This window comes from Mustela erminea, chromosome X (genome assembly GCF_009829155.1).
Source record: "Mustela erminea isolate mMusErm1 chromosome X, mMusErm1.Pri, whole genome shotgun sequence".
In the NCBI taxonomy this organism is placed as follows: Eukaryota; Metazoa; Chordata; class Mammalia; order Carnivora; family Mustelidae; genus Mustela; species Mustela erminea.
Genome location: NC_045635.1, coordinates 45,432,568 through 45,452,356, shown reverse-complemented (window position 1 = coordinate 45,452,356; position 19,789 = coordinate 45,432,568). Strand labels below are relative to the sequence as shown.

Below are 19,789 nucleotides of genomic sequence, written 5' to 3'. Positions count from 1 at the left end.
CAGGAATTCAGTAAAGTGTCAGGATATAAAATCAATGCACAGAAATCAGTTGCATTTCTCTACACCAACAGCAAGACAGAAGAAAGAGAAATTAAGGAGTCAATCCCATTTACAATTGCACCCAAAACCATAAGATACCTAGGAATAAACCTAACCAAAGAGACACAGAATCTATACTCAGAAAACTATAAAGTACTCATGAAAGAAATTGAGGAAGACACAAAGAAATGGAAAAATGTTCCATGCTCCTGGATTGGAAGAATAAATATTGTGAAAATGTCTATGCTACCTAAAGCAATCTACACATTTAATGCAATTCCTATCAAAGTACCATCCATCTTTTTCAAAGAAATGGAACAAATAATGCTAAAATTTATATGGAACCAGAAAAGACATCGAATAGCCAAAGGGATATTGAAAAAGAAAGCCAACGTTGGTGGCATCACAATTCCGGACTTCAAGCTCTATTACAAAGCTGTCGTCATCAAGACAGCATGGTACTGGCACAAAAACAGACACATAGATCAATGGAACAGAATAGAGAGCCCAGAAATAGACCCTCAACTCTATGGTCAACTAATCTTCGACAAAGCAGGAAAGAATGTCCAATGGAAAAAAGACAGCCTCTTCAATAAATGGTGCTGGGAAATTTGGACAGCCACATGCAGAAAAATGAAATTGGACCATTTCCTTACACCACACACAAAAATAGACTCAACATGGATAAAGGACCTCAATGTGCGAAAGGAATCGATCAAAATCCTTGAGGAGAACACAGGCAGCAATCTCTTTGACCTCTGCATCAGCAACATCTTCCTAGGAACAACGCAAAAGGCAAGGGAAGCAAGGGCAAAAATGAACTATTGGGATTTCATCAAGATCAAAAGCTTTTGCACAGCAAAGGAAACAGTTAACAAAATCAAAAGACAACTGACAGAATGGGAGAAGATATTTGCAAACGACATATCAGATAAAGGACTAGTGTCCAGAATCTATAAAGAACTTAGCAAACTCAACACCCAAAGAACAAATAATCCAATCAAGAAATGGGCAGAGGACATGAACAGACATTTCTGCAAAGAAGACATCCAGATGGCCAACAGACACATGAAAAAGTGCTCCATATCACTCGGTATCAGGGAAATACAAATCAAAACCACAATGAGATATCACCTCACACCAGTCAGAATGGCTAAAATCAACAAGTCAGGAAATGACAGATGCTGGCGAGGATGCGGAGAAAGGGGAACCCTCCTACACTGTTGGTGGGAATGCAAGCTGGTGCAGCCGCTCTGGAAAACAGCATGGAGCTTCCTCAAAATGTTGAAAATAGAACTGCCCTATGACCCAGCAATTGCACTATTGGGTATTTACCCTAAGGATACAAACGTAGTGATCCAAAGGGGCACATGCACCCGAATGTTTCTAGCAGCAATGTCCACAATAGCCAAACTATGGAAAGAACCTAGATGTCCATCAACAGATGAATGGATCAAGAAGATGAGGTATATATACACAATGGAATACTATGCAGCCATCAAAAGAAATGAAATCTTGCCATTTGCGACAACATGGATGGAACTAGAGCGTATCATGCTTAGCGAAATAAGTCAAGCAGAGAAAGACAACTATCATATGATCTCCCTGATATGAGGAAGTGGTGATGCAACATGGGGGCTTAAGTGGGTAGGAGAAGAATCAATGAAACAAGATGGGATTGGGAGGGAGACAAACCATAAGTGACTCTTGATCTCACAAAACAAACTGAGGGTTGCTGGGGGGAGGGGGTTTGGGAGAAGGGCGTGGGATTATGGACATTGGGGAGGGTATGTGCTTTGGTGAGTGCTGTGAAGTGTGTAAACCTGGTGATTCACAGACCTGTACCCCTGGGGATAAAAATATATGTTTATAAAAAATAAAAAATTAATTTATATAAAAAAAAAAACCAAAAGACAAGTGACAGAATGGCAGAAGATATTTTCAAATGGCATATCAGATAAAGAGCTAGTTTCCAAAATCTATAAAGAACTTATAAAACTCAACACCCAAAGAACAAATAATCCAATCAAGAAATGGACAGAGGACATGGACAGACATTTCTGCAAAGAGGATATCCAAATGGCCAACATGTACATGAAAAGGTGCTCCACATCACTGGGCATCAGGGAAATAGAAATCAAAACCACAATGAGATACCACCTCACACCAGTCAGAATTGCAGAAATTAACAACTCAGGAAATGACAGAAGTTGGAGTGATTGCAGAGAAAGGGGAACCCTCCTACACGGTTGGTGGGAATGCAAGCTGCTGCAGCCACTCTGGAAAACAGCATGGAGGTTCCTCAAATAGTTGAATATGGAACTACCCTATGACCCAGAAATTGCACTACTAGGTATTTACCCTAAAAATACAAATGTAGTGATCCAAGGGTCATGTGCACCCAGATGTTTATAGCAGCAATGTCCACAATAGCCAAACTATGGAAAGAACCTAGATGTCCATCAAGAGATGAATGGATAAAGAAGATGTGGTATATATATGCAATGGAATACTATGCAGCCATCAAAAGAAATTAAGTCTTGCCATTTGCAATGATGTTGATGAAACTAGAGGGTATTATGCTTAGCGATATAAGACAACAGAGAAATACAATTAGCATACGATCTCCCTGATATGAGAAATTTGAGAGGCAGAATGGGGGGTTTGTGGGGTAAGGAAGTAAAAAATGAAACAAGTTGTGATTAGGAGGGAGACAAACTATGAGGGATTCTTAATCTCACAAGACAAACTGAGGGTTGCTGGGGGGAGGGGTGTATGGAGATGGTGGTTGGGTTTTGGACATTGGGGAGGGTATGTGCTATGGTGAATGCTGCGAAATGTGTAAACCTGATGATTCACTGAACTGTACCCCTGGGGAAATAATACATTATATGTTAATAAAAATTAATAAAACAATTTACATAATTGAAAAAACCCCAAAACAACTGGATGTATAGGCATTTGAGTTTAGAGCCAGTGGCTTTTGAATTAACATGGGAAAATAAATAAACAACTTAAAGGCTAATATACAGGAGACATCTTTAACCCATTTGTAGAACCATCCATTTACTGTTTTTATATTCTTTTATAATCTAAGTTGTATGTTATCTTCTAATGCCTGAGTTTGGAGGCAGAGATAAAGTATTTTGAAGACCCAGAATCCTATAAGGGCAAAAGCTAGGATTTCAAAACCCACTCACAGTCTGTCTTCCCATTTAGTGGGGAAAGTCTGGAGAATAGATCACAGAAAGAAGTTTTTTATTTGTTCAATTGATTACTTAGTAGGGTTATATGGTCCCTTTGGTGAATATCTCTAGTAATCTGTAAAATTTGGTGCATATTATCTGCCCACATGCAACAAGATGTGTTAAGTCCACAGATCCCTCACACAGCAGCCAATAACTAATTTATGACTATGGGGTTATCTAATATGAAGGTCCCCAATGTGTGGCGAAATTTGACCAAGAGTTCTAGTCCTTAGACTGTTCATTTAATTTGTGTGGCTAAGTCCTTAGATATGACTATCTATGTTTAATTGTTTTGTGGTGTCCCACACATAGGCTGTTTCTGTTGGTCACAAAATTAGTGATCCTAAGATAGTTAGTATTAGGGAGACTATTTGGAAAGATTGTTTTTGATATTGGAGAGTTGTGGCTAGTGTGGTTTGTGAAGGCAAGTCCTTGGGGATTCTACTGTTGAGTTAAAATCTACTAGAATTTCAAGAAAAACTCAAGTGAAGGAAATATTATTCAGGGTCAAATGAAAAAAGACCTTGTGAGATTCCCTCAGGAGATTGATTCCCTTATAGATTTACCAGGCTCCCTTTGCTGTCTGTATTCTCTATGTTCTTTTTTTTTTTAAGATTTATTTGTCAAAGAGAGAGAGAGAGAGAGAGAGAGAGAGAGAGCGCACAAGCAGGCAGGCAGAGGGAGAAGCAGGCTCCCTGCTGATCAGGACTCAATCCCAGGACCCTGGCATCATGACCTGAGTTGAAGACAGAAGCTTAACGGATGGAGCCAGACATTCCTATTCTCTACGTTCTTATGAAGATGTTTGTGTGGCTTAGTACAATTTTAGGGGTGTTAATGAAAGCATGCAACGTTATAGTTAAACAAGCTTTCATGTTATTCACGTTGCATTCAGCACCTTGGTCAACTAAATTGGTTATGGATCAGCTTACCATATCCCACATATTAGTGTGAGATTAGCTTCAGGATATTGTTGTTGGATGTCAGTATCTAGGAGAATAGGCTTATCTTCATAAATGAGGTTTATGGGGGAACTTGGCCAGGGGAGAGATATTATGCTATGTATACTAAAATCAGGTTGGTGAAAGCAAGCCCAGTATGCAGTTAAATTTGTCATCTTATATGTTGTTGTGACTAAGGCTATATGCAGTTTTGGTTTGGTGGGTAATTGTATGTCCCTTCCTGTTCCAAAATATGTGTATTTGTGTCTTAGTTTCGTGATGCTAATAGTTTATACATCTGCTAATAATAAATATGAACATAGGACAAGCTTCACAGGTGCTCTCGGTGGTTTGAAAAAAGTTTATTTAGCTGTGCACCAAATCAGACCTTGAAGTATGGGGTATTCACATAGGGGATCCTCACGGATAGGCCAAGTTATTTTTAAAATATGGACATCAAAACACATTTGCCGATTTCTGTCTGTGTTTATCATGACTTTGTTGTATTTCAGTGGGGGACCACCTGCTCCATCACTTCAGTTCTAGGGGAAACTTTTCTGGGGTATCCACTTATATAGCTTTCATAGCCTTACTGGTGGCCCCTTGGGAAATGCTGATGTGACTGCACCAATAAATTTCCATCAGGTTATCTTTGCTATAAGTCTTCTCATTATTGTTTCTATCTCTTGTAAAGTGGGGGTATGTATTTTTTAGGATCCCCTGAAGAGTAACACTAGGTGGCAATTACCCTCAAATATTTCTCATGTCTTTATTTATTTTTTGAAAGATTTTATTTATTTATGTGATAGAGACACAGCGAGAGAGGGAACACAAGCAGGGAGATTGGGAGAAGAAGCAGGAGAAGCTTCCCGCTGATCAGGGAGCCCGATGTGGGGCTTGATCCCAGAACCCTGGGATCATGTCCTGAGCTGAAGGCAGACACTTAAGTACTGAGCCACCCAGGTGCCCCTTCTCATGTCTTTATTAATGGTGACCTTGGTAAAACCAGCATATTTTGTAATAACTGTAAGCAAGTAGTTGTCGATTGGAGGGGAGAAAGGCCCATGTAGAGAGTAGTTAGATTTCTCCATGGGATCAAATATATTTTTCATAAGAATTGTCTTTACTGTAAGACCCAAGAGCTATGACCATTCACTGTGGACAGTCAGCATTACAGTTGTTTTGCAACCTATTCCCACTGAGTGTTATGTAATACTTGCAGTTGGTACTTTGGTAAGATTAGGTTAGGGGAGAATTCCCAAACCAGTTGTAGTCCCTGGTTTTTAAGACATGACCTGGCCCAGATAATATTATATAATACATATTCCATTCCTTGTACATATTGATTAGCATCCAAGAAGGAAGTCTGTGTTAAGGTGCCTTTGATCACTTGGTTAGTGCAATTTCTCTTTGTCTTAATAAATGAGATGTGTGCTAGAGAGAGAGAGAGATCCTTATCATCAACAGAAAAAGAGGCCAATATTTGTAAGGGCATACATTGTTGACAGGGTTTACATTTAACCATCTGGGGATTAGTGAGAACTATAATTTTATCTCTGTAATCCCATAGGGTTTGTTGGTATTGGCTCTAGATTAGAGTATTTTCAATTTGATTGTACCAGTCACTAACATCCTGGTTATAGTACTGGGTGCACACCCTCTCTGGGCATGCCTTAAATGAATCTCATAGGTAGTGGCCCATTGCTCTATTTTTTTGTTGGCGCTAGTTGGTAGTAATCACTTTCATCTGATTTCAAGTAGAAGTTGGCCCATGAGGTTAGAACGTACCTGTAAGTCACAAGCCATATTAGTGTCTAGCTTAACCAGAATGGGTATTTCCTTTATTAAGATAGGAAGAGAAGTGCTACCTCAGTTTTGGTGTCTGTGGTAATGTTAGTAGGACTGACAAACCTGAAGAGCCAATAGCATGGTTTCTGTGGTCCTCACCTCGTTCCATATTGTATGTCACCCTGTCTTGTGCATGTGGCATGTTGTTTCAAGACAGACCTTCTCAGCAGGAGGGTGTAAATTGCCAGGGCATGGTGATCCATCGGTGGGTGTGTATTTAACACTGGCAAGTATAGGAATTTCTCAGGTAAGAAGGGGGCACAGAAGGAGAGTAAGAGTGAAAGTCGGAGGTTATCTGTGAGCAGCAGTAGGAAATCTGATTGTCCTTTGGGTATCACCCAAATGGTGTTACTGGTCTGGGGGTGATTAGTTCTACCTCCTGGGTGTTAGGAACAGGTCCGGGATTGTTCCTTGGTACTTTAAGTGGAGTATATGGGCAGCAAATTAGGGCACCTTTCTCTCCATAGTGGTCAGTGGCTTGCTCAGCTAACACTGTATGAAGAGGAGAAGCAGGCTGAATATTGTCCCATAGTTGGTGGTCCTTTAGAAGGTCCCCTTGGGGATGGAGGAAGAAGGGGCTAGGCTCTGGATTTTCTGTGAGGGAGAAAGATAAGGTGAAAGTATCAGGTGGATGTTTCTTTGCTATGGGAGGCAATGTCAGGGTTCCCACGTCAGCAAAAACTAGTAATTTGCTTGTGTCCATTGTGGATATGTACACCAGCAGGAGGCACAGTATCTCTATTGTTGGTCTCTTCATTTGCTGTGAATTTTAATATGGTTCAGTTATGCCATAGAGCTATGGATTTAATATAATCAGGACTGTGGGCAGTATTTTAACCACTTGGGAAACCACTGTCTTACAAGTTCTCTTAATAGCCTTTGTTTTTAAATATCATTGTATTTTTCTATGACATCTGCTGCTGTAGGACAAAAGGGTAGGTGAAAAACCCAAAGCAGTTTTATTTTGTAATGCCCATATTGAGCAGGGGCAGAGGCATTTCTGGGATTTGGGGCAAGTTAGCCTCAGTGGCAGAGTAAATGGCTCTTTCCTCATTGAGTTTGGTAGTATTCCAGTGGGGCAGGGTTTAGCTCAGTCCTATTGGTACCACTTTTATTTTAATAAGGAGGTCTCTGTTGCTGATCCAGTTTTATCAGGGAGATTTTTCCATTACACAGGGCATACTAGGAACCTAGTCTGTCGGTGGTTTGTTTAGCCTAGGAGGCAGGCAGCCTCATTATTGTTAGGAATTTTGATTTAGGCTAGGTAGGGTATTGTTTAAAGAGTTCACAGGTTAACACTTGACACCAAGTTTTTCTTTTATGGGTTTCTATTAAATCCAGGGTAACTATAGCTTTTGTATTGCTTTAGCATTAGCCATCATTTCCAGTAAAGAGGACTTAACATTTGTCAGGGGTCCCTCTGAAAAACAATTGTGTAAACTCAGGATTTAATTGAGCTTCCTTTAACTAGACAAGTCATTATGCAGCACACCATCTGTTACCTGATAAGGTCACTCCAGCACCCTCAGCTGATGGAGGAGATCTTTGGCCTCAGCTAGGATTTTTCTATTGACTATCTATCTCATGTAGGCTGGGTGGTCCTCCAAGCCATAAATATCCACAAGGTATATGTGAACTGGGGTCCAAAGCCTCCTCTGGGTGTCCTTCCCACCTTCCTCACAAGTTGTGCAGGATGTTTATGTGGAACTTTATTTTTCCATCCTGAAATATGATAGCCATTTAAAAAATTTCAGCCCCTGTTAGGTGGAACTCCCTCCTCACCAGATACATACTATATTACCTTGCATCCCCTTTTTCATTTGGTTCCTGGGCTAGGTCCTTAAAGAGAGACTGGGCCTCTAAGAGAGAAGGGGAGAGAGAGAGATAGAAGAGGAAGGAGGATGAGGAGGAGGAGGAGAAGAGGGAGGTGGGGGGAGGAGGAGAGTTCCCTCCTTCAAATGACAGCCAACCCCTCCTTGACCCTCACCCTCTTGTCTCTTTTGTGTATATTACCTTGCAGGTGGTCTTGGGGAGAGAGTAGATTCTCTTCTCCACTACCATGGTGGTATTGTGCAGCCTGTTCCTCTAGAGGGCACCAGTCCTCTTCTTCTGGGTTTTCCCTCCATTTTTGTCTTTCTGTCCTGGTGAGAAGCTGCCAAGGGGGAAGGCCTAACATGCATCCTTCCTTTGGTTTGGAGCCCCAGTTCACCAGGACAGCCCCCTGTTTAGTAGTCCTCAGAGGAGCAGGGATATAAACTTCCTTGTCTTTAGTCACTTTAATGCTTTAGTCCTTTCAGCCCAAGGTTTGAAGTCTGGATACCCCTCCAGATTGATGCCATCAGTCCAGGGACATGCACTTCTCTCCCCCTTTTCTGTTCAGACCGGCAGGTGTTACTTACATTCTTTATCACCTGTTTAGTGGACCTAGGTGAGTGGGCTTACCTCCTTCCCCAGGCAGCTTGGTGCCTCTGACCTCAAAAGTCAGTTCTAGTACCTTTGATTCATTCAAATATTGGTATAACTGCTTGGCTAAGTTAATGATGCACTTGGGAGACTGAGAAAAATATAGAGTAATACATATAAAATATAGAATAATGCAGCACAGAGCAATGTTACACCAAACTTAACATGGAGGTGTGTTCCAAATTTTGAGTCCCAGCCACTTAAAGTCATTCAGGATCATTTTGCCAATTAATTGTCCTAATGACTGGATGGACTTCATGTCTATTTCCTGATCATGACCCAAATCCTCTCCTTTCCTCTTCTCCACTTGTAATTAGTTCAAAGGATTTAAGGGCTGGTCAAGGAAGGAGATACAAGCATGAGGTGGCTATAGCATGCAACAAGCTTTGTTTGGGCAATGCTTTGATAGGGATATATGGGGGAGTTTCCTCACAGCATAAGACCATCTAGTTATGGTATATGGACCACAACCCAGAAGGAGAGGAAAGTAAGAGAACCACTAAAGGGAAGGGAGATGTGGATGGGAGTTTATGTGTCTAGGTCATGTGTCAGTAACTCAGTGGGGATTCTCTGGGTTACAGAGCGCCAAAGGACAACAGAAATTTGTACTGTAGGAAACTGGGCACTCTTCCCTCTATCTTTTTTTTTTTTTTTTGAAGGCACTTTTTTTTTAGCCTTGAGTAGTGTTCTCACATGTATGTGCTGATCCAAACTCTGCTGAAGAGCCAAGATTCTGAAAGTCTCGGGGATTTTCTTCCTATGCACCTTTCTACTCTCTAGTACTCGGACCTATGATTTCCTTGTCACCTTAACTCAGAGAGTTCTCCATGCTCTGTCTCATTCCCCTTTCCTTGTACTGTGATCTGTAAATTTAAATTTCTCAAAATAGTTAGGTGTCAGGGTCATTATCCTTTACTGCTTGATGTCAGTTGTCTTGAAAACTTTGTTTCATATATTTTGTTTCTCTTGTGTTGTTATTTCAAATGGAAGATTAAATCTAGTTTCTGTTACTCCATATTTTCCAGAAGCAATATTCCCCTAAAAAATGTCTAAAACATTTTGGATTTTTATTTCAGCCTAAGCCTTAAACAAAAGTGTTGCTCAGCCCCATATCATTTTCATTCTATGCATTATCTCTAGTTAAACTCATCTTCTTTCTTTGGTTCACTTAACATCTATGTATAGATGATTTCTGAATCTCAAGCTGTAGCCTGAATGTCTCTCAGAAATCTATGGTCCTTTATCCAGCTTCCTGTGTACTGAGAAGCTTGAAGGTGTCCCAAGGAAGTGTTCCAAGGAAGCTTGAAATCAGTAAGTCCAAGACTCAGTCATTATTTGTCTCAAACTTGGTCCTCCTTTTGTATGACCTTTTCCACAAGTGGTACCATTCTTTGATCAATTGTTCGAAGAAAAAAAAAGGTAAATAAACCCTTTGGGTTCATCCTGGTATCCTCCCTTCTTTCCCTTGTTGTCAGGCCAGTTGTTCCCTAGAGTTCACTACACAAATATCTATAACATCTGTCCACTTTTCTCTATCTCTAATTCCATCAGTGTAATCAAAATGTGAGAGGATATTATGGGAAACACTGTTGATCATGATTTTCTGACTGTGGTCAAATATCTGGGTGCTGGTCTGAGGAGAACCATTTATAATCACAGACTGGTATTATCCTCAGGGCTTACTAAGAGCAGGCAGAATAGGACCCAGTCATGCTAAAAGTTTCCTGAGCCATACTATCCCTCCTGGAAGGGACACTGATTCACTCAGTCCAATGTCACTGACAGTATAAGGTGATGGAGGAGTTGATAAGTTTTACAGTTTCCAAACTATCAAGACTTCTGGGAGTCTTGAAATGCTGACTCCTGGGAATTCTAGAAGAGATGGAGGTGGCCAGTAGATGAACCACAGCCTCAGAGTTGTCCAGGATTCCAAGTCCTCTGGGGTCGCTGGGGGGTAGATTACCCTGACCTGAAATTACCTCTATTTTCTTGTTACATCTTCAAATTCTTCACATATAGCAATTCCTGCTTCTTCATGCCTCCCTTATACCCCATTCCTGGTATTTTTTGATAAGGGTATAGACTGTGATATCAAAAATACCCAGGCTAATCAAAAGAAATGAAATCTTGCCATTTGCGACAACATGGATGGAACTAGAGCGTATCATGCTTAGCAAAATAAGTCAAGCAGAGAAAGACAACTATCATATGATCTCCCTGATATGAGGAAGTGGTGATGCAACATGGGGGCTTAAGTGGGTAGGAGAAGAATCAATGAAACAAGATGGGATTGGGAGGGAGACAAACCATAAGTGACTCTTAATCTCACAAAACAAACTGAGGGTTGCTGGGGGGAGGGGGTTTGGGAGAAGGGGGTCGGATTATGGACATTGGGGAGGGTATGTGCTTTGGTGAGTGCTGTGAAGTGTGTAAACCTGTGATTCACAGACCTGTACCCCTGGGGATAAAAACATTATGTTAAAAAAAATAATAATAATAACTGAAAACAAAACAAAACAAAACAAAACAAAACAAAAAACCAAAAATACCCAGGCTAGAACTCAGGCCCCACAACTTAAATGACAATTAAGAGGTTATTTGTTATTGCTATGTCTTAGATGCTTCATTTGTAATATGGGCATAATACTAACCATCTTGTAAACCCTGACAGGGAATACCATATATTATGTAACTCCAGGGTGTAGGTAAAATAGTACTGTAAAGTGGTTAATTTGGAACACTGATCCAAGAAACTAAAACCAGACCCACTTGAGAAATGTTGGAATATGAAAACAAGAATAACTTAAATACCCATTTCACATATGTTAAAAATATTTTCAAGCATTAATATTTATACTTCATAACTTTTCCTAAGGCATTTGGAGGAGTTCAATGCAATAAAGACATAAGTATTTAATTTTAGATCTTACTAGGCCATAACTCTGTTGAATTTCTAATCAAATAGCAGTTGTGGCACTTTTATATCACCATGAAACTTAGATAAATAACTCGTTGACTCTCCCATCCAAGTACTAACCAGGCCCGACCCTGCTTAGCTTCCTAGATCAGAGGAGATCAGGCGCGTTTGTGGAGCATAACAAATAGCATGGAGGACATGGGGAGTTAGAGAGGAGAAGGGAGTTGGGGGAAATTGGAAGGGGAGGTGAATCATGAGAGACTATGGACTCTGAAAAACAATCTGAGGGGATTGAAGTGGCGGGGGGGTGGGAGGTTGGGGTACCAGGTGGTGGGTATTATAGAGGGCACGGATTACATGGAGCACTGGGTGTGGTGAAAAAATAATGAATACTGTTATGCTGAAAATAAATAAATTTAATTAAAAAAATAACTCATTGACAAAGTCAAGGATCAAAGATTTAATATAATGATACCTTTAACTAGATCAATATAAAATGATGGAATATTAGGGGAAATGTCCCTATGAAACTACAGAGGGATGCAGGATTTTCTTTCTCATTAAAATGAGATGTTCCTTTGTAAGGTATTTCTAGAAGGTTTTTTTTAAGGCGTGTACTCATTCAACTGAAGTATGTATTCATTTTATACAAATACTTGAAAAGTCTATTATTCAGCTGCAGTTTCAGGTGTGGAGTTAGAAGGGCCAAGTAGTCAAACAATATGCCAAAACAACTTCTGGCATCCCTATATGAGGGTGTGGTCCTAATCACTCTCAGATTACCATCATCTCTAATCAATGTCATATCATCAGTAATGTAACAAACCATAACACCTGGAGTTATGGTCATCACCTGAACATACTCTTTCAATGATAGGCAATTTTTCTAGTTATAATTTAAAATTAAGTCTAGATGTAAATGTATTTGTTTGCTTTATATGTTGATACTCAGTAAAAGTACAAATATATATTCAGCATAGGTAGAGTAAAATGCAGCAATAACTAATGATGATTGTGAAACCTGTAATTTATTTTTTTCTCATTTATTCAAGTATAATTAACACAGTGTTATATTAGTTTCAGGTATACAATATAATGATTCAATAATTCAACAAGGCTAGAAATTCAAGATAAAAATGTCAGTTGGCTAGATTTTTTTTGGAGGTCTCTCCTCAGCTTGTAGATAGACATCTTCTTGGCATGTCCTCATATGGTCTTTCCTCGCCCAGGGATGTTTCTTTGTGTGTCCCAAATTACCTCCTTTAAAAAAATTTAATTTTAATTCAATTTAGTTAACATATAGTGTATTATTGGTTTCAGGGGTAGAATTTAGTGATTCATCATTCGCATATAACACCCAGTGCTCATAATATGAAGTGCCCTCTGTAATGCCCATCACCCAATTATCCCTCTCACCAACCCCAGCAACCCTCAATTTGTTTCCTAGAGTTAAGAGTCTCTTATGGAATGTTCATCATCACTAGCCCTCAGGGAGATTCAAATTAAAATCACATTGAGATATCACCTTACACCAGTTAGAATGGCCAAAATTAACAAGACAGGAAACAACATGTGTTGGAGGGGATGTGGAGAAAGGGGAACCCACTTCCACTGTTGGTGGGAATGCAGGTTGGTGCAGCCTCTTTGGAGAACAGTGTGGAGATTCCTCAAGAAGTTAAAAATAGAACTTCCCTATGACCCTGCCATTGCACTCCTGGGTATTTACCCCAAAGATACAGATGTCGTGAAAAGAAGGGCCATCTGTACCCCAATGTTTATAGCAGCAATGGCCACGGTCGCCAAACTCTGGAAAGAACCAAGATGCCCTTCAACGGACGAATGGATAAGGAAGATGTGGTCCATATACACTATGGAGTATTATGCCTCCATCAGAAAGGATGAAAACCCAACTTTTGTATCAACATGGACGGGACTGGAAGAGATTATGCTGAGTGAAATCAGTCAAGCAGAGAGAGTCAATTATCATAGGGCTTCACTTATTTGTGGAGCATAACAAATAGCATGGAGGACAAGGGGAGATGGAGAGGAGAAGGGAGTTGGGGAAAATTGGAAGGGGAGGTGAATCATGAGAGACTATGGACTCTGAAAAACAATCTGAGGGGATTGAAGTGGCGGGGGGGATGGGAGGTTGGGGTACCAGGTGGTGGGTATTATAGAGGGCACGGATTGCATGGAGCACTGGGTGTGGTGAAAAAATAATGAATACTGTTATGCTGAAAATAAATAAATTTAATTAAAAAAAGAAGAGTCTCTTATGGTTTGCCTCCCTCTCTGTCTTTATCCTATTTTATTTTTCCTTCCCTTCCTCTATATTCATTTATTTTGTTTCTTAAATCCCACATGTGAGTGAAATCATATGGTATTTGTTTTTCTCTGACCAAATTACTTCACTTAGCATAATACCCCAAATTACCTCTTCTTATAAGAACACCATTTAAACTGGATTAGAGCTCACTCTAATAGCCTCATTGAAGCTTAAACACACTTCAAAGATACTATTTCCAAATACAGTAACATTGTGTGGCACTGGGAATCAAGCTTCAACATATGAATTTGGGGAACACAATTGAACCTGTAACAAGCAGTATTCTTCATTCAACACATGGCAAATCTTATTTTGCCTATAGGTCTAGACACTTCTCCCATTTCCATGTTATTTTGAAGCAAATGCAAGGTATCTTTTAATCAGTAATATTCCTTCAGTGTATTTATTTTTCTAATTCAAGCATAATTAACATACAGTGTTATATTAATATCAGGTGCACAATATAATGATTCAACAATTGTATACATTACTCAGTATTCAGAGTGTACTCTGAATCCCTTTCACCTACTGCACTCATTACCCCAACCTCCTCCTCTCTGGCAACCATCAATTTGTTCTCCATATTTGAATCTGTTTTTTTTTAATTGTTGTTGTTGTTGTTGTTGTTTGTTTCTTATTTTCTTTGCTCATTTGTTTTGTTTCTTAAATTCCACATATGAGTGAAATCATGTGGAATTTGTCTTTTTCTGACTGACTTATTTCACTTAGCATTATACCCTCTAGGTCCATCCATGTTGTTAGCTAATGGTAAGATTTCATTCCTTCTGGCTAAGAAATATTCTGTGATATCTATATCTATATATAGATCTTAATATATACATCATCCTAATATATATATATATATCACGTCTTCCTAATATTCCATTATATATATATGTATATATATACATATACATACATATATACATATATATGTGTGTGTGTATCTATATCTTACATCTTCTATATTCATTCATCTATGAAAAAAAACTTGGCTCCATATCTTGGTTATTGTAAATAATGCTGCAAAAAACATAGGGGTGCATATATCTTTTTGAATTAGTGTTTTTGTTTTCTTTGTGTAAATACTCCCTGGTGCAATTACTAGATCTAATGATATTTTTATTTCTAACTTTTTGAGACATTTCCATAGTGTTTTCCACAGTGGTTACATGAGTTTGCATTCCCACTAATAATGCAAAAGGGTACTTTTTTCCTACCTCCTCACTAAAACTTGTTATTTCTTGTCTTTCTGATTTTAGCCATTCTGACAGGTGTATAGTGATATTTTATTGTGGGATTGCAGTTCCCTGATGATCAGTGATGTTGGGTATCTTTTCATGTGCCTATTGGTCATCTATATGCCTTCCTTGGAAAAATGTCTATTCAGTTCCTCTGTCCATTTTTTTAAAATTTTTTATTTTTTATAAACATATATTTTTAATCCCCAGGGGTACAGGTCTGTGAATCACCAGGTTTACACACTTCACAGCACTCACCAAAGCACATACCCTCCCCAATGTCCATAATCCCACCCCCTTCTCCCAACCCCCCTCCCCCCAGCAACCCTCAGTTTGTTTTGTGAGATTTAGAGTCACTTATGGTTTGTCTCCCTCCCAATCCCATCTTGTTTCATTTATTCTTCTCCTACCCACCTAAGCCCCCGTGTTGCATCACCACTTCCTCATATCAGGGAGATCATATGATAGTTGTCTTTCAGATAAAGGACTAGTGTCCAGAATCTATAAAGAACTTAGCAAACTCATCACCCAAAGAACAAATAATCCAATCAAGAAATGGGCAGAGGACATGAACAGACATTTCTGCAAAGAAGACATCCAGATGGCCAACAGACACATGAAAAAGTGCTCCATATCACTCGGCATCAGGGAAATACAAATCAAAACCACAATGAGATATCACCTCACACCAGTCAGAATGGCTAAAATCAACAAGTCAGGAAATGACAGATGCTGGCGAGGATGCGGAGAAAGGGGAATCCTCTGTCCATTTTTTAATCAGATAGTTTGGTTTTTTTGGTGTTGAGTTCTATAAGATCTTTATATATTTTGGATATTAGCCTCTTCTTGAATACCCCATTTTCAGATATCTTCTTCCATTCAGTAGACTTTTTGGTTTTTTTCTTTTAATATTTTCTTTATTTACTTGAGAGAGAGAAAGAGCAAGAGAGAACACAAAAGAAGAAGAAGAAGAAGCAGATTCCCTGCTAGGCAGGGAGCCGGACGCAGGGCTTGATCCCAGGACCATGAGATCATGATCTGAGCGTAAGGCGGATGCTTAACCACCTGAGCCACTCAGGCATCCCCGCCTATGCTTTCCTATAGGAATTTCATGGTTTCATGTATAACATTTAGGTCTTTAATCCAATTTGAGTTCACTTTTATGTACGATGCAAGAAAACAGTCTATTTTCAATCTTTTACATGTAGCTGTTCAGTTTTCCCAGAACCATTCATTGAAGACGATGTCTTTTGCCCTTTGCATATTCTTGCTTCCTTTGTTATTAATTAATTGACCACATAAATATGCATTTATTTCTGGACTCTTTAGTCTGTTCTATTGATTTATGTGTCTACTCTTGTACAGGTACCATACTCTGTTTATGAGTACAGCTTTGTAAGTTTATCTTAACATCTGGGATTATGATACCTCCAGCTTTGTTCTTTTTCAAGATTGCTTTGGCTACTCAGGGATTTTGTGATTCCACATAAATTTTAGATTATTTGTGGGGCAGCTGGGTGGCTCAGCTCATTGAGTGTCTGACTCCTGATCTCAGCAGGTCTTGATCTCAGGGTTGTGAGTTCAAGCCCTATGTTGCACTCCATGCCCAGTATGGGGCCTACTTAAAATAATAGATTCTTTGTTTTAGTTCTGTGAAAATGCTGTAGGTATTTTGAATGGGATTGCATTAAATCTGTAGATTGCTTGGAACGTATGGACATTTTAACAATACTGGTTCTCCCAGACCCATGAGCATTGAATGTATTTCCATTTGTTTGTGTCATCCTCAATTTCTTCATCAATGTTTTACAGTATTCAGAGTATAAGTCTTTAACTTCTTTAATAAAGTTTATCCTATCTATTTCACTCTTTTTGGTACAGTTGTAAATAGGATTGTTTTCTTAATTTCTCTTTCTGATAGTTCATTATTAGTGTATAGAAATGTGACAGATTTCTATGTATTAATTTTGTATCCTGTGATTTTACTGAATTTATTTATCAGTTTTAGTAGTTTCTTGGTGAAGTCTTTAGGGTTTTCTCTATATAGCATGTCACCTGTGAATGGTGAAAAATTTTCTTTTTCCTTACTAATTTGAATGCCACTAATGTCCTTTTCCTGCCTGAATGCTGTGGCTAGGACTTTCAGTACTATGTTGAATAAAAGTGGTGAGCATGGACATCCTTGCATTGTTCCTGACCTTAGGATAAAAGCTCTCACTTTTTCACCATTGAATATGATGTTAGCCATGGATTTTTCATATATGGCCTTTATTATGTTGGGTATCTTCACTCTAAACCTACTTTGTTGAGAAATTTTACCATGAATAGATATACTTTTGTCAAATGTTTTTTCTACATTTATTGAAATTATCATATGCACTGGGTGTGGTGCAAAAACAATGAATACTGTTATGCTGAAAAGAAATAAAAAATTAAAAAAAAAGAAATGATCATATGGTTTTTATCTTTTCTCTCTTTTGAAAAAATATGATCTCTTATCTTAATGGATTTTCAAATACTGAAATACCCTTGCAACCCTGAAATAAATCCCATATGATTGTGGCGAATGATTTAAAAAAATGTATTGTTGGATCAAATTTCCTACCATTTTGTTGAGGATTTTTGCATCTATGTTCATCAGAGATATTTGCCTGTAGTTTTCTCTCTCTCTCTCTCTTTTTCTTTTTGTAATGTCTTTATCTGGGTTGGGTATCAGGATAATGTGCCTCATAGAATGAATGTAGAATCTTTCCTTCCTTTTCTATTTTTTGGAACAATTTGAGAATAATAGGTATTAACTCTTCTTTATTTTTTAAAGTTTTTATTTAAATTTCAGTTAACAGGGACACCTGGGTGGCTCAGTCAGTTAGGCATCTGCCTCTGGTTCAGGTCATGATCCCAGCGTCATGGGATGAGCCCCAAGTCAGGCTCCCTGCTCAGCGTGAAGCCTGCTTCTACCTCTCCCTCAGCTTGCCACTCTGCTTACTTGTGATCTCTCTCTCTCTCTCTCTCAAAAATAAATAAATAAAATCTAAAAAAACCAAAACCAAATTCCAGTTAACATACAGTATAATATTAGTTACAGTACACTACAGTATAGTGATTCAACACTTCCATACATGTTTGGTAGAATTCACCTGTGGAGTCATCTGGTCCTGCGCTTTTTGTGCTGGGAGTGTTTTGATAACTGACTCAATTTCACTGCTAGGAATTGGTCCGATAAAATTTTCTATTTCTTCCTGATTCAGTTATGTTTCTAGGAATTTACCCATTTCTTCTAGATTTTCTAATTTGTTGGCATCTAATTTTTCAGAATATTCTCTTACAATTCTTCATATTTTTGTGGGGGCAGTTGATATTTCTCCTCTTTCATATCTGATTTTTTTTTATTTGAGCCCCCTCCTTTTTTTTGGTGATGAAAGTATATCAGTTTTGTTGACTTTTCAAAGAACCAGTTCCTAGTTTCACTGATTTGTTATATATTTTTTTGTCTCTATTTCACTTTTTTTCTGCTCTAATTTTTATTATTTCCTTCCTTCTACTGGCTTTAGGCTTTATTTGTTCTTTTTCTAGCTATTTTAGGTGTAAGTTTATTTTATTTGAGATTTTTCCCTGCTTCTTATTTCATATATATATTTGAAGTTTTTATTTAAATTCCCATTATTTAACATACAGTATAATAATAGTTTCAGGTATATGATATAGCGATTCAATACTTTCATAAGATACTCATTGCTCAGCACAACAAATGCATTCCTTATTCCCCATCACCTATTTAACCCATCCCCCTAACTCCCCTCTGGTGACCATCAGTTCATAGTTAAGAGTTTGTTTCTTGGTTTGCTTCTCTTTTTTGCCATGATTTTTTTTTTTTGTCAATTCCACATAAGAGTGAAATCATATTGTATTGTCTTTCTCTGACCAACTGATGTTGCTTAGCATAATACTCTCTAGCTCTACCCATGTCATTACAAGTGGCAAGATTTTGTTCTTTTTTATAGTTGAGTAATATTCCATTGTATATATACACTATATCTTTCTTATCCATCATCAGTCCATGAACACTTGGGCTGTTTACATAATTTGGCTGCTATAAACATTCAGGTACATGTATCCCTCTGAGTATGTACTTTTGTTTTCTTTGGGTAAATACCTAGTAGTGCAATTGCTGGGTTGTAGGGCAGTATTTTCCTTGTGCATATCCTTGTGTGCTCCATTTTCTCTTGCCTTTCCCCATGACCAGGTCTCCCTCCCTCTGCAGCACCTGTAATCCATTTCTCCTCAAACCATGTCTCCACACTTACCACCTTCCTCCATGTGGCCCTTTCTCTCCTACAAGTTGTAAAGGTTGTTCTATAAGTCCTCTGGTCAATTTCTTGGGTATCCAGAATGATTTGATAGTTAGCTAGCACTGTTTAAAAGATGAGGCAAGCTTAGGGTCCTCCTACTAAGCTGTCATCTTAGCTCCAAGGTTCATTTTCTTCAACATTGAAAGGAATAAACTTTCCCCACTGAATTGCCATGAAATATAAACATACATTGTGTTTCGTTTAGAATTGTTTCTGGACTTTCAATTCTGTTGTATTGTCCTATTTGTCTCTTCTTATGTTGATACAAAACTATCTGAATTACTACAGCCTTAAAATAATGCTTCATAACTGATAGTATAATGTACATAACTTTGTTGTTCAACAATGGATTTATGATTCTATACTTTTACATATAAATTTTAGCAGAAGTGTATCAATATCCACACCAAAAGGTCT

At 38.5% G+C, this 19,789-nt stretch overlaps 1 long non-coding RNA gene across 1 annotated transcript; it reads left to right on the top strand.

Annotated features, from left to right (window-relative positions):
- The first annotated feature begins 4,436 nt into the window (after nt 1–4,436).
- LOC116582676 lies at nt 4,437–18,262 on the top strand. Its single transcript, XR_004282492.1, has 3 exons — nt 4,437–4,451; nt 10,897–10,899; nt 18,200–18,262. It is a non-coding gene; the product is annotated as an uncharacterized LOC116582676 (long non-coding RNA).
- The last annotated feature ends 1,527 nt before the right edge of the window (nt 18,263–19,789 follow it).